We start from the raw sequence: 13400 nt of genomic DNA on the forward strand, positions 1-13400 counted from the left end.
AGCGGGGGAGGGTTGGCGGTGGCGGGAGGGGGTGGAGAGTGTCATTGGTGGCGAGGGGGGTCTGGCAGTGGTGGGGGGGTCCGGAAATGGCGGGGGGATCGGTTGCACCCGGGGGGCTAAAATATGCCCCCTCCCTCCGACTCTGGCCCCCCCTACCGCCAGAGTCCAGATATGCCCCTGGTATAAAGCGGGGTATAAATGTTCTGAATACATAAATAAATGGTGTATCCAAGTATCCTCACCATTTTGGTTAAAACTAAAATATAAAACAAGAAAAAACTGATTGTAAGTAGACTCACAAAAAAAAACATAACAACATTTTACATTTTACAATATCAGAGCTTAAAGGAGTACAAAAGGGAAAGCATCCACTTACCAGCTCTCTCTACAAGCAGCAACATTTTCCACTAGCCTGTCTCAGTGAATCTGCTAACTATGGGGTCCTTTTGCTAAGCTGTGGGATGTGCCAGGGCCCTTTTTATTACAGCCGGTAAAATGCCCTCCCCAAAATGACCATGCGCTAAGATAACTTTTACTGCTTGGCCATGCGGTGGTGAGCACTTACTGCCACCCATTGAGGTGGCAATAAGGGCTCCTGTGGTAACCTGTCAGTAACCAGGAAGTACACAACAATACCCGATTACCGCCGGATTAGCACCACGCTACATAAAAAAAATATCTTTAATTCATTGTGGAAACTTAAAAGATTAAGACTGTTCTTTTCAAGATCAGTCTTTCGCACTTTGGTTCAGTCATTAGTCTTAACTAAATTTGACTGTTGCCATTCAGTTTACGCCGGTATTAAGTGGAGTCTCCTAAGAAAACTACAAACTGCACAAAACACAGCTGCCCACCTTATATATAGATTGCCATGTTACATTAAAGCATCTCTTCTTAAGAATCTACATTGGTTACCTATCAATGAAAGAATTTCATTTAAGCTCTGTGTTCTTCTTCATAAGATTTTTTATGATATCTTACTATTTTATATGATAGATCTCATTAAGTTATCACCACGAAATGCCACCTCATCATCTAGAGAATATCTCATATTCCATTTCCCAAGTTGTAAAAACTTAACCTACAGAACTATTTATGATGCTAATGCTTTTTACCAAAGAACCAAACTTTTTAACTCATTACCCAAGTATATCAGACACTCAGTTGATTATATGTCATTTGGAAGTTTACTTAAAGCCCACTTTTTTAGATCTGTGATCAGCTAATATGAAAATATTTTTGAAATAGTTTTATTCTTCTTTTAATATTAATTGCCTTGTAATGCTTCTTTTAAATTTGTTATGTAAGCCGCATTGAACCCAAGCTTTCTTGGGAAAATGGGGGGGTAGAAATGTCATAATAAATAACAATAAATAAAATCTCTACCAATTTCTTTATCTCAAGCTCCCAACTTGTCTCTCTCTCTCTCTCTCTCTCTCTCTCTCTCTCTCTCTTGCTTTCTCTGTCTACCACCTTCTCATCATAGGAGTCATTCTCTCAAATCTACTCCCGATCTTGGGAGCACCACAAGGCAGGTCCTGGGACCCAAAAATAAAATAGCACATTGTTTCACCCCTTAAAGTTTATCTGATGTAATAGAAAAAGCAGGTGAGCTGCATATGTGGAGTTGTCTTTTTTGTTCTTGTTGTTATTTACAGTGTAAGTTGAGACAGCAGGCACCAAGAAAGGTAAGCACGCATGAGGCACTGCATCATGTTCAAAGGAAATTGGTAAGATAGAGGCAAGGACCATTGTAACTAGGCCAATGAGCTATAGGGGCTCATTTTCAAAGTAAACCTAGACTTACAAAGTTTCATAGGTTTACTTAGATTTACAAAGTTCCATAGGTTACAATATAACTTTTTAAGTCTAGGTGCTTTGAAAATATGCTTCATAATCTTCCTCTCCCTTATCCTCAGTGCATCCCGTGTCTACCTCCTGCTTCTTAGAAGGCCAGGAACAGGAGAGATTCCAGATTGAGAACCCTGGGCATTCATTCATACCTCTGGCTTCCCCTATCCTGGCCACTGATTCAGGCCACTAATTTCTTCTACTGTGGGCTAAGACAGAGGCTTCAAAACTGCTGATCTCCATGGGAAGCTGGAGAACTAGTGATGCTGCTCTCTTTTCATTTCAGCCCTCATGGGATGAAAAAATGTAGCTTCTGCTGATTCAGCCAGCAGAAGCTACATTAGGGGTGGAAGTTGCCAGTGGCTCACAGGCATTACAATAAAGAACGCTGGCACAGGCATTTAAATGGCATCCATTCTTTACATCTTAGCTCCTCTATCACCAGTCTAAGTGCCTGACTTTTTTTTTCTCATAAATACAGAAGAGAGCCTTACCCTCCTGTTTACTAAGCCGCGCTAGCAGCTGCCATGCGCTAATGCTGACACAGCCCGTTCACTTTGAATGGGTTGTGTGGGCATTGCCACTTGGCTTAGTAAACAGGTTAGGGAATCATGTCCAAAAAGTCTTAGGGGTCTTTTTACCAAGCTGCAGTAAAAAGGGCCCTGCAATAGCAGCGGGGGACATTGGCCCTTTTTACCACAATGGGTAAAAAGCCCCCAAAGAAGACATGGCTATATGGTAAGATTATTCTTACTGTGTGGCCATACAGGGGGGGGATCACTTACCACCACCCACTGAGTTGGTGGTAAAGGCTCCCATGGTAACCAAGCAGTAACCTGATTACCTGATTACTGCTGGGTTAGCACCACACTAGAAATTATGGAATTATTTTCTGTAGTCAGAAGTGGCATGCACTTTGCTTTATACTTTGATTTGTATCCTCCAGCCCCCCCCCCCTCCCCTTTCCCTCTTCTTTTCCTCTTTCCTCCCTCTCTCTTGTTTTCACTTAATTTGATTCTGGATGTAGATTGCTACTTCTTAAATATGAGCTCCAGTGTTGCCATACTTTGTAGCATATTGCTTGTTGTTATGTTGTGAGCTCTTGCTTATATTTGTATTGAAAACCAATAAAAGAAATTCAACTAGAAAAAACAAAACAAAAAGAAGTGGCATGCACTTGAGGCAGAAGTACCACTGGTGGCTGCATTGGGTCAGAAGTACCTTTGGATTGCCGCACGGCAAGCCCCTTGCCATGCAGCAAGTCTTTAGTAAATGGGGCCCTCAATTACTCATACACAGAATAGCATTTATTTATAATTTATACACCTTTTCAAGTATTTAGCTCACTTTACAAATGGATTTGGATTATGTGCTGCTTATGCACTCATTGAACAGTAAGTCACACTTAGTTCCAAGAGCTGAAGGTTAAGGACCTCATCATACAAGGACATTTATACAATCAGGAACAAAACCCCATGAATCACAATATAATAAGTTCTATACAATTTAGATTTAAGGCCTTTTAATTTGTATACAAGTTTGAGTCACAACAGATATTTCATGATTTAATAGTATAGGGTAATTTATGATGCATAATTGAATGCCAGTTGTTATATCTTCCTTGCATTATTGGCAAACAAAGCATTAGGTATATAAATGAATATTTGTAAAAAAAAAAAATCACAATTGTTTTCTACAACAGTACTTTGAATCACTACCATTATCCTTTTCTTGACAGTAGAGTCTTACAGTATACTTGCATGAAAAGCAATTTATATTGGAATGGACTGACAAGGGTCAGGTCAATTGTTAAACACAACAGGCACTTTGAGTCTGTTCTACTTGAAAGGATATGAATAATCCTTATTAATGATAAGAATTTCAAAAGCAATGACTAGTGAGTCCAGCGAGCCAGGCATGAAGGGCAGATGTTGCAATAGTTGATCCTGAGGGAGCACAAAAATGCTGTTTTAATGGCTTCCTCTCATTTTTGGTTTGGCCTTTTGCAATGAAACTTCTCCCAATACCACAACTTATCAGAAGGATGCTGGCTATTCCAATATAAAGCCAAATAGTGGTCACAAGAGTATTAAAAGGCCATGTTTTAAGCGGCAAAAAATTATGCAAAGGAGAACTTGCCCACAAAGGACTAGATTCTGTATATGGTGACTGAAAAATCGGCGCCGAAAATATTTCTGCCTAGGCATATTCTGTAGATTTAGGCGTGAATTATAGAAGATGCCTAGCCGGTTTATAGAACATGCCTAGTGGCCATGCCTGCACCTAACTCTTCTCCTATATTAGTGCTCATTAGTGGAATGGTCTACCTAAATCGGTGAAACTAACTCCTGATCACCCGACCTTCAAAAAATGCCTCAAGACCTTTTTATTTGGAAAAGCTTAAGCTCAAATCCCGCCTAGCATCTCTAACTTCTGACCTGTCTCTGTCACGGCGTCATATTGATCACCACAACTCTTTCTCTTTTTCCCTTCTTTGCTTTACCCTTTCTCTCTTACACTTCTAAGAAATTGATTGTTTGTTTGCTGACTTGATGTATGTTTTTACAGACTGTTGTAAGCCACACTGTTGTAAGCCACATTGAGCCTGTCCGTGGGTGAGAAATTGTGGGATATAAATGCTATAAATAAATAAATAAATAAATAAATAAATGTGTCCATTTACACCAAGTAAAACTTGTTGTAAATACCGGTGCCTAACACACGGAGCAGGTATGTTCTATAACTACGCATATAGATTTTCAAAATGCCCATGGTCCTCCCATTTCATGCCCCCTTTTTGGCAGCACACATTAGAATTTATGCACTCTACAGAATATGCCTAGCAAGTTTTGTGTGTACATTCTAATTCTTTTGGCTGAACCCATGCTGACTCTGTCCCATTAAACCATGTTTGTCTATGTGTTCTGTAATTTTATTCTTTATAATAGTTTCCAATATTTTGGCCAGCACTTACATCAGGCTTACCAGTCTGTAATTTCCCAGATCACCCCTGGAACCCTTTTAAAAATCAGCGTCACATTGGCCACCCTCCAATCTTCAAGTACTATGGACAATTTTAATATCAAGATTTCTTTCAGTTCCTCCACATCATCACCCTTGAAAAACATTTCCGGTACAGGCAGATCTGTTACATCTTCTTTCATAAAGACCGAAGCAAAGAATTCATTCAGTTAACTCCTGTAGTGTGTAATTTCAGGGGGGGTGTTTAGGGGTATTTTGGGGGTGTTCCTATGAGTTACATGCATTTTTATAGAATATGCCTGATCCATGCCTAATTTAGACATTGGCATTTACATCTGGTTTCAGCAGGTGTAAATGCAGGCACCTTAAGTTATGCGCTTAAGTGGCATTCTATATATTGCAGATACCCTTTATAGAATAGCACTCAATGCATAATTTTTTCTGTGATGATTTTTCAGTGTGATTTACTGAATCTTGTCCAGTGAGTGCAAAACTTTACTGCACTTTAGTAAAAGGAACCCTTCTTCAATCTGCAGATGCCTTGGGTACTTTCTTCACAATAAAGTAGCTCAACTTAAAAATTCTCCCGTTGCCTGCCTCTCTTAACCATTCTTCTCTTCCACCCTTTCCTGTTTCCTTCTCACTTTGTTCTACTTTGAGATCTTTTAACATTCCAACTCTTACTTATTTTACTGTTCTTCTCAATTACATCCTTCTTACCACTTATTCCTTACACCCACTTCCCTCTAGTTGGATCAATGGCTCTCGCCATGGTCTGTCTCCCCTTCTATTACATCTAGTGTCCAAACGTCTTTCTGAGTGTGTTGTCCCTCCTGTCTGGAAGACTGCCCTTGTCTCTCCAGTACTTAACAACCCAGCAGCTGAACCTTCTGTTCCTTCCCATTACAGACTGATACCTAATCTCCCTATTGCCGCTAAGATTATTGAAAAACGTATTTCTTAATCAGCTTTTTTTCTTTTGTGGAGAGTCACGTGATTCTTCACCCCCCCCCCCCCCCCCGTCAAACTGAGTTCCATTCTAATCATAGCACTGAAACTATAGTCACTTGTCTTCTTAGTGAAATTCATCAATTCTGGATAAGGGTAGAGTTGCACTTCTGGTACCTTTGGATCTTTCGGCAGCTTTTGATCTTGTCAATCACTCTCTTCTTCTTCAATGGCTGAAGTTTATCAGGATTCAGGATACAGTGCTTAGTTGGTTCTCCTCTTATTTATCTAACCACTCATTTTTTGTTTCTACCAAATCCTCTATATCAAAAGTGTTTCCTCTCTGTTGGGGCATCCCATAGGGTTTTGTTCTTTCACCCCTTTTGTTTAACATCTTTCTCAGCCCTCTAGCAACTCTTCTTTAAGACTACTACTACTACTACTTATCATTTCTATAGCGCTACAAGGTATACGCAGCGCTGTACACCATACAAAAAAAAGACAGTCCCTGCTCAAAGAGCTTACAATCTAGGTAAGACAGGCAGACAGACAGAACAATTAAGGGTAAGACTAAGACTTTAATATGTTTCTTTTTCTATACCGATGATATCCTTCTCATTTCCCCTACCTCTTTTTTAACCCCCAGTCTTGGTCCCTTATAGCGCACCCTTCAAGCCCTCTTGATAGGCTCCTTGCCCATGAACTCGTTGTCCTTAACACATCAAAGTATGTTAGATCAGCACCCATCCCACACCTTCTATTCCTTTGATTCCTTTCAACTCACAACTGCACCCAGTTTTTTCTTTCTGCTATTTAGGGTTTATTATTGATTCCACCTTGTCTTTTGAGCACCAGGTGTCTCAAGTGATAGAAAAGGGTTTCTTTTGGCTTCACCATCTTTGATCCATCAGTAAATTCCTTGGTTTTCCCTCTCTTCACACTCTTCTTCATGCTTTTATTATTTCATATATTGACTACTCCAACACCGTTTATGCTGGCATTTCTCAAATCTAGACATGTTGTCTATAGACACTTCAGAATTCAGCTGCTTGCTTGCTCTTCTATGCTATCACTGCACTTTTTCTCCAGCTACAGTGGTTACCTATTGCATTCAAGAATCTTCTCATCACACATAAAGTACTACACTTTGGTATCCTTTCCACTTCTTCCTCTTTTCTTATCCCCTACATGCCTTCCCAATCCCTCCGGTCCCTCAATGCATACCACTTGGTTCTTTCCTCCCTAGTGGTAGCCCTACTATTAGACCACTTGAGATGGAGGCCTCAGGTGGCACTCTTGTGAGTTGCCATTGCCCCCCTCCATCCCCCTTCCCTGAAATTACCTTTTCTTTTCTTGTTGTTCAAAAGAAGGCGGTGGCAGTGACTCCCACAGGCTGCCCTGCCGCCGGTTCCAGCCCCTTCTTTCTACTGCAGGCAGCCCACCTCTGAGGAAACAGGAAATTATGTCAGAGAGGTGGCTGCCCGCAGTAGAGAAGGAGCTGGGACCGGCAGCAGGGCAGCCTATGGGAGTCGCTGCCGCCACCTTCTTTTAAAAAAACAAGAAAAGAATAGAAAAGGTAATTTTGGGGGAGGGGGTTGGAGCGGGAAGGGTGGAGTGGAGTGCAATGGCAGAACAGCTGGGGCGACAGCTCATTTTTTGACTCAGGCGGCAGATTGTCTTGGGCAATCTGTCCCTCTCCAAGGTTTTGCCAACTATGAGTCTACCCATGCCTCTGCCTTCTTCTTCTTAGCACCCAAACTCTGGAATGACCTCCCTTTCCTTCTTAGGTCAGAACTTCCACATTTCAATGTTCTTCTCAAGACTCACTTCTTTAGACTCGCTGTTAATGTCTCTTTAGATTGATTCCCCTGGCAGCAGAAAACTGTTACTGACTCATTGCTCAGTTCAATTGTTTTTTTTTGTTTTTTTTAGGTATATGTTTTGCCCTAGTATAATTGATTCATTTCCTATTACCATTTGTAGTTCCTTTCCTCAAGTACTTTATTTTATTTCAATTTTGTATCCCGCTTTGACCTTCCTTTGTAAAGGTGGTATATCAAGTAACAAATAAACATAAACATAATTAACTTTGAAAATGCTTTTTTTTTTCCTAGATGTTGTCAATCTCATCTTCCAAAATTAAACAATACATATATCAATATTAGAGACTACACATTACAATGATTTCTAGGTGTGCAATGGGACACATGGTTGTCATAAATTTTAGAGTGCTTATTGTCATATTTAGAAGAGGCATTTCAGTTTTATGATAACTAGTTTAAAAATGCATGGTGCCTCTATACACAAGACAGCATAATAAGGCTGACAGTGAATAATGGACATTTAAGTGTTTCCTAGAAAAGGAACTGCACTTGCCTGTTTCTTACATAAACTCTTCAGATTAAGTGATTTCACTGATCTGTGCTAATTGACTGAGATGCCCTGCAGTATCAGTAGAACAAAGAACAAAAATCGAACATAAAATTAGCATTGACCAATTATGTGCCAGGTACAGGTATCTGTTGGTTATTTGCTGCTTCACTCAGCATTGCAATCTAAGGAAGATGTGAAGAGTTGATAAATTTTAACAATAAATTGCCACAGATAATGTATGTATAACAAGCATTACTCATAGAGGCTTATCTGCTGTCTATACAAGTTAATTTGTATGGGATTTACAAATTGCGGTACATGAATACAGCAGTTTAGTGAATCACACATTAGCACTGGAGACATGAAATTCTACTGTGATCAAGATATGTGCATTCCTGGCCAGATTAATACATATTCACAGCCAGAGACTGTGATCTTTGAATGGGCCTTGATACCAAATTCTTCTAAAGAAAATAATTGCTCTCTTACCCCTTCCTACCTTGGTATACCCTCCCTATTGCTCCCACCATCCAACACAGACTATGGGGACAATGTTTAGTAGCATTTCCAGGAAATAATTAGTCTAACAAAGATACATGGACAAAAAAAAAAGAAAAGAAAGAAACTTCTAATCTACAGTTTTCAAATTATACCTATATTCAGCACCACTGAATACACCGAATACAGAATAATATCTCTGTTTCTACATACACATATGGTGTATGTGTGTGTGTGTGTGTGTAGGGGGGGTGGACAGATTCTGAATATGTGGGGGTGAGGTAAGGAAGGGAAGATTCTGAACATATTGGGGGTTAAGAAAGGTAAGACACTGGACACCTTGTGGGGTAGTGGAGAAGGGAAGGGGAGATGAAGGGAGGGGGCACCTCTGGGTGTGGTAGAAGATGGGGAAAGAAGGACAGATGCTGGACACTTCGAAGTAGGGGAGGGATTAGGAAAAGAAGGGTAGATGCTAAACATTAGACCATTCTTTTAACTTTTGCAGATCCTTTTTCACGTTTTCCACTCCCTCCAGTGTGTCCACTCTGTAACAAATCTTGGTATCATCTGCAAAAAAGCAAACCTTCCCTTCTAACCCTTTGGCAATGTCACTCACAAATCTATTGAGCAGAATCGGTCAGCAGCCACTCCCAGTTGGTTAACACGCTTTGAATATCGGCCAGAATATTTATAAATGTTACAGGCACGCACACAATACTTTGGTAGTACCTGAATTATAGTTCCAGTACAAGGGATTTCACTGCAAAATACCCCTTTCGCCTTAGCAAGATGTTCTGTTGGGCTACTATCATTCCTTGAAATGAAACATTGTTGCCACCTAGAGGCAGTGTAAAAAATGTGCAGTTCTATATTCCTCATCACAATGAGTTTTCAAGAAACAGGATACCATGAACACCAGAAAACAAAGGGGGTCTTTTACTAAGGCACGCTCACGTTTTTGGCACGCGCTAAAATTGTAGGCATGCTAAACGTTAGAGACACCTATGCATTCTTATGGGTGTCTCTAACGTTTCGCGCACCCACAATTTTAGCATGCGCTAAAAACGTGAGCATGCCTTAGTAAAAGACGCCCAGAGTCTTATTACATAGTAATTTGCCCATCACTGAGTTCGATTCCCACTTTAGGCACAGCTCCTTGTGACTCTGGGCAAGTCACTTAACCCTCCATTGCCCCAGGTAAATATAAGTACCTGTATATGTAAGCCGCATTGAGCCTGCCATGAGTGGGAAAGCGCGGGGTATAAATATAACTAAAATAAATAAATAAAATCACTACATTGTAAGGGGTGATTCAACCATTTAACTAGACAAACCTTGAGTTTTTAAATTTCAACACCTCCCTCCTGCTTCCAGTGCCACACTATCCCAGTGTCGTAGCCACAGGTGGGCCTGGGTGGGCCACGGCCAACCCACTTAGAGCTCAGGCCCACCTAACAGTAGTACATGTTTAGTGGTAGCTGGTGGAGATCCCAAGGTCCACCAGCTGAACACTTCCCCCTGATGGTAACGAAAACACTACTCTCCATGATACTGGTACCTGCGCATTCTCAGTTTTCAGTGCATGCCTGCTGCAAACTGCCAAATTGGAAAGAAGCGTGCTGAGATATTTTTTTGGTGGTGGTGGAGGGGAGGGGAGAAGAACACTTGGTGCCCACCCACTTCTTGCCTAGGACCACCCAAAATATGTTGTCTGGCTACGCCCCTGCACTATCCTGCTCACAAGCTAAACTTTGTCCAGGCAAATTGCTGCCTGTAAAATATTTACTTGGTGAAACAATAAGTAGCTGGTGTTCCCTGCTCTGTTTTAATTTTGGCTGGTCTGCACTAATGTCTCTCCTTGGTTAAGCAGCTGCCCTAACCAGACAGCTTTGTACAGTAAACCTAAGACAAGGTATTCAATCTGAAATCATTCAGTTTGCATATCTAGATATAGTTAACCGACTATAGCTATCCAGTTAACTCTATCCACTGATTGCTGGCTGAGTATCTGCCTCTCAGACAATAGCTATTCAGGCATGCCAGTGAATGCAAACATTGCCACTCAGAGTTAGGGCAGAAGCTGTGTGGTAGGTTGAATGGAACAGATAAGATAAAGATGAGAGTTGAATGAGGCAACACCAGCCTACTGTACTCTGAGCCACATTATCTATTCTTGGACGTGCAGAAACACTAAAGTGATGCCAGTCCTCTATATGGGGAAACAATGATGTCAGCCTAGTCTAAAGGCAAGAAGCCAGAACACATCTAACTATACTTCTTGTTCCCTCACCACTTTATGTGCATACGTTTTGAAACAAGTCTCCAAAGGAGAATTTGGTGCACCTTTTTCTCCTGATAATTTTCTTTCAAAATTCATTGAAATGGAATCAGAGTAAAAGGACATAGGAAACTTCATATGCTATGAATGTAATTCCGAGGGGGAGGGGCAACACCTTATGTCTGATAGTAAGTAAAATGTTGCCACTTTGCAACATCCTCTTATGGCTCTGGCCACCTTGTTGAACAGACTGGTTGGAGCATATGGGTTTTTATCTGCCATCATTTACTTTGTTACTATGAATGTTTGCTGTCACTTAAAAGAACTGAAAACATAAATTTTTCTTGCCATAAACGGACAAATGGGAGGTAAGTCAGACTGACTGCTGCTCTGCACTGGAGTAAAATATATTTGACAAGGAAGACAAATGCACAGTATCTAAGTTGGTGCACAGCCATTTATGGATAGGAGCAGAGACAGACAGAAGCCTGGTAATGGTTTGTAAAGGTGAACCGCACCTCGTGCTTGCTCTAAAGATCTGTTCAGGCTCTTTTACACAGCTTTTGTTTTTTGTAAGCATACTCAATAATGGCCAAACATCCTGTTTTATGACAGTGAATATTAGCTGCTTTTCATCTTCTGGAGGCCAAAAGACCCAGAGGTAAATTAGTCCCCAAAACCTTAATTTATGTGAATCCCCATTGTAAAACCGGTAAGTTTAAAATACAGCAATGTTTTTAAACTGAAATAAATGATAAGGTACCTGAATTGTTACATCCTTCATAACCTAACTACTGAACCTCGTTCTGTTACCCTCCTATAATGTTTTTACCTTCACCCTTTGTGATTTACTCTTCTACCACCCTGATGCAAAACTTACTTTCTATATGACACAGTAGCCGTGTCAGTCCACTTTTAAAGGTAATAATAAATAGAAATAAATCAAAACAGAGAAAAGAAAATAAGATGATACAGTTTTTATTGGACTAACTTGATACATCTTTTGATTAGTTTTCGAAGGTAACCCTTCTTCAGATCGGAAATCAGCAAATATTGACAAATATCAGAATATAAAGTGACACACAGAGGTATTCCAATTACAGTCTCACAGGAAAAGGGAGGGGGTAGGTAAGGTGAGGAACAGGGAGAGCCAGGTGGATGAGAGACAGAGAGAGAGATGTATAGCAGATAAGAGAGTGACAAAGCAGTATAATTTTATGGTTTATAATGGGATAGAAAACCTATATTTTTGTTAAGTCCTGTCTGGTGGGTGTCAAAATATTTCATAATTTTGACTTCAAAGGTCTTACATTCCTGGATTGTCTTATTATTATTATTATTATTAGCATTTGTATAGCGCTACCATACGCACGCAGCGCTGAACACCTGATACAAAGAGACAGTCCCTGCTCTAAAGAGCTTACAATATAAATAATACAGACAGACAAGACAGTTACGGGTGAGGGAAGTAATGGGTGAGAAGGAAGGAAGGGACATTTTAGTGTTCTTACCATAAGATCATTGATGCAATGTTCTGGGTTTGTAAAGTGCTGTCCCACAGAGGTGGCATCCTGGTTGGCATTGTGTCTTTGTAAATTGAACCATGTCTTTAGCATCTGGCTTGTTTCTCCAATATAGCACCCTTCTTCACACTTTGTACATTGAATGGTGTATACTACATTGGAGGATGAGCATATGAATGATCCCCTTATTCTGATTGTTTTCCCCATGTGAGTGATTGTAGGATCCTGTGAAATGTGTTGGCACAGTTTGCAAGCTGGGAATATTTCAGGGGCGTGTGCAATTCTCTTCTTTTTGAACTTCTATTAGGAGTTTGCTTTTCACTAATTTCAGTTTCAAATTAGGTGGCTGTTGGAAGGCCAGCACTGGTGGGGCTGGAATATTTCTTTCAGTACTTCATCCTCCTGGAGTAGTGGCTGTGGATCTTCTATGATTCTTCTCAGTTTTTCTAGTTCTGGATTGTAAGTCACTACAAGAGAGATTCTCTCTGTGGCTTTCTTCTCTTTGTACTGCAGTAGGTTTTCACTAGGTATTTTAAGAGAAGTTGTGCTCCAAAATTAATTTTACGTAACTCACTTTTGGCCCTTTTGTGAAACAGCATGTCATAAATAAATAATAATGTATATCAATAGCACCCTCAATACCAGATAATGTAGGTGCTGCAAAGCTCTCTCTATAATGTAAGGGCTTTGAGCATAGGGAGAGGACCTATTGAAGGTCAAATGAATGGTGGATGGTGAAATAGATTCAAGGTATCCAGGCTCTCTGCTATTAATCCTGTGCTATACTGCCAGTGAGAATTACAGTCAGGAACAGCTGATTTTTTTTAGGTTGCACAATGTTCAATGGTGTGGAGGCATAGCCTAATGGTTAGTGCAGTGGGTTCAATTTCCACTGTGGCTAGTTGTGACCCTGGGCAAGTCACTTAACCCTCCAGTGCCCCAGGTAC

The sequence above is a fragment of the Microcaecilia unicolor genome, chromosome 3 (assembly GCF_901765095.1).
Source record: "Microcaecilia unicolor chromosome 3, aMicUni1.1, whole genome shotgun sequence".
In the NCBI taxonomy this organism is placed as follows: domain Eukaryota; kingdom Metazoa; phylum Chordata; class Amphibia; order Gymnophiona; family Siphonopidae; genus Microcaecilia; species Microcaecilia unicolor.